At 38.2% G+C, this 2,973-nt stretch overlaps 1 protein-coding gene across 9 annotated transcripts in view; it reads left to right on the plus strand.

The window, feature by feature from the left end:
- The first annotated feature begins 2,313 nt into the window (after positions 1-2,313).
- Positions 2,314-2,973, plus strand: part of LOC113227844 (sodium/hydrogen exchanger 3) — a 100,916-nt gene continuing 100,256 nt past the window's right edge. For 8 of the 9 annotated variants that reach the window (XM_026460890.1, XM_026460895.1, XM_026460896.1 and 5 more), the window contains exon 1: positions 2,314-2,445. The gene's annotated coding sequence lies outside the window, so the exon portion shown is untranslated. The remainder of the gene's footprint in view (positions 2,446-2,973) is intronic. The other variant, XM_026460891.1, reaches the window with a different exon arrangement.

The raw sequence follows: 2,973 nt of genomic DNA on the forward strand, positions 1-2,973 counted from the left end.
GTTCGAACTATAGTGTCGTAAATCTCGACTCATGCTGCTTCATTATTTTGTTTTTTAAATGACTCCGTACTCGCGACTAATCGCAAACAATCACTTCCGCTGTCATTATTCACTATTGTATAATTGTAACAATTTTCTAAAATGTTTTTTTACGTGAAATGACCCAATTATTTATATATTATAACCTAAACCTAGACTTGATTCTTTTAAGAACGGAAGAAGGTCATCTTAATATTGCTATCCTAAATTTTATCGAGGCTTTAATAGCTTATTAAAGCCTCGTAAGTAACTAAGTAGATATAAGTGCGTTAGCAAGAGGGTGGAAATGATTATATCTCGTTTTGATTACTTTATCTTTACCGTTTTCTATAAGTATACGTATGGAGAAAAATCTTGATAATTCCACCTTAATGTAGTCTCGGTATCGACGACTCTTTAAGAATAAGAAATTTGCAGGCACTTTTGGTTTATGCAAACACGATATTTTGTAAATTCTAATGTATATTGAGAATGAGCTTAGTTCTAATAGTAAAGTTATATGGTCTATGACAGCATCATAAATAGAACGAACATTTTTTAATCTTTAAGTTGTTTGTTCGTGTTCGAGATCACTCCCTGTGCGAGGGTGGTCTGGCAGAAGGTACTTTCGAGCACCTGTTTTTTGACTGTAACCGTATCGTCACTCCTCTATCCTCTATCTCCCTAAAATCCCCTGTCCCGTTAATATTGACTTCCTCCTAGGGTTAAGTGCTTTTCCACCGGCGAGGAGAGATGAGACGAGGCGAGGCGAGAATTGAAATGTCGCCAACCTATTTCCACCAAAATTTGCCATCGCGAGCGCGCGCAAGCACGCGCGGTCTCGCGCTAGGGTTATGGATAGTGAAGAAACACTTCTGTTCAATTCGTCTTGCGATAAACACACGGCTAAAGTACCATATCCCGCAAATTCTTATTATTTAATATGTTAACGGAAAAACAATCAGATGAAGATACTGTAAAAAGAAATAATCATGTTGTAATATAAGCTGTTTGCAATTTCTAAGACAAAATAAATAAATAAATAATAAATAAAAATAAAAAGTTTTTTTAATGTTATCTTTTATCCTAGGGCAAATATTACGAACTAGCAAAATACACGTAAAAAAGTTTATGTTTACTATTATATTGCAACTATATTGTGTATATTATTTTTGAAAGCACTGCAATATTTTAAAAGTGGTTATATAATTATGGTAAAATCACAATCCTAATCGTGTACATTTTGATGGAATTATAAGTATGTAATATGCATTGTACAATTATTTACGAAAATGATACTGATACATGTATGACACCAGGACTATATATTTTTCATTGACTGTAGTTTGTTTATTTATCTCTGAAATAAAAGTATACCTTTTTATGGTGTCGTGATTAAATGTTTTTGAAAACAGGACAAGGTACATTTTTTGAAATATGTAATATTTACATAATTTCGAAAATGTGTTAACGTTTACATTTCAATGCACGCGACTGTATCCCACAATCTCAGGATTGACAGAATAATAATGGCCATCGCGAGCACGCACAAGCTCGCGCGATATCGTACGAGACATCGTGAATAATGTTTCCGTTGCACAGTTATTATAGAGTCTATACGGTTCAATGTTACATCAACAAATATTTCAAATCTCGTTTCGCCCATCCTCGTCAATCCATGATCCCGACCATTTCCACCGAAGATGCGCTAGGAGAGAATTTATATTTTGCCATACAAGTTTTAAAAATCGTCTCGCCTCTTCTCGTCTCGTCTCGCCGGTGGAAGTACACCCTAGTCCCCTAGTTTTGTGTGTCTTGTGTAAATATATTAAAAATAACAATTTGTTTGTGTAATAGTCTGTGTATGTTCTCTGTCGTTGTAGATTTTCCTCGCAGTGAAAAAACGCATGTGTTCCTTAACTTGACATTGGTGGAATCATCGATGGTATATAACATTATAAAGAAGAATAAGTTGTTTGTAAAATTTGTATATTTTTATAACTTTGTATACCAGGATCTTAGCTAGTAGAAGGCTGTAACCCGACTTCTGCCTACCTCCACGGGAAGAGGGCGTGAAGTGTAAGTATGTATGTTAAACATGACGGATTTGGTGAACACTGTAACTGAACAACTTTACTGAAGTCGTTCACGTGGACGTTATAATTCTACGAGGAACCGTCGGTGCCGTCGAGGGTCAAAATAGAAGTTTATCCGCGCAGCCGTGTCGCGGCGCGGGGCGGGCGGTCGGTGGGCACTGGGGCGGGCGGCGCGGCGGCAGCCTGGGCGGCAGTAGCGGCGCTGCCTGCCGCCCGCGTGAACCACGCGCCTCGCTCTCCCGCGCGATCAATACCATCTAACCTACACCACTTAAATACAAACCTTTATGTAACTTTACTTCAATGGATCATCAAAGTGATATTCTGAACCGTAAGTCTAATAACAACGATTTCAGTGAAACATTCGACTCCATTCGCGACGCCTTGCTTACAACTTTATGGCCACCATGGAAAACACATGATTGTCAATATTACAGCCCATCGTGCTATTTCGATTACCTCGGACGGTTTATGTCGAGCTATACAAAACTATTCAATTGTGTGTTATGTTTGTGTTTTACTCACGCATGTAAAATGTGGCTGCCGTTTCAAAATCGATAAATATTAGAAGTATACTTGATTACCGATTTCGGAGTCCACGCGCCAATTTAAGCTTTGTGATCACCCCGGCGTGACCACCTATGTATTTTGTTGACAAATCGTCCTTTTTAGCGAGGAGGTCCTGGATGAGGTTCATGTATTAAACGAGACTGAAGAGAGGCAGATGATAGGGCTCAGCAAAAACAGCGGCTAGGTAGCCAGCAAAAGACTGGCATTACATAACTGCTGTCCTGTCATGACGTAAGCATAAGTGTTAATGCTTATTTTCAACAGCTTATACGTAGTTTCCTGGACTATA

Source organism: Hyposmocoma kahamanoa, unplaced genomic scaffold, assembly GCF_003589595.1.
Source record: "Hyposmocoma kahamanoa isolate Upper Pololo Valley unplaced genomic scaffold, ASM358959v1 220, whole genome shotgun sequence".
NCBI classification, from domain to species: Eukaryota; Metazoa; Arthropoda; class Insecta; order Lepidoptera; family Cosmopterigidae; genus Hyposmocoma; species Hyposmocoma kahamanoa.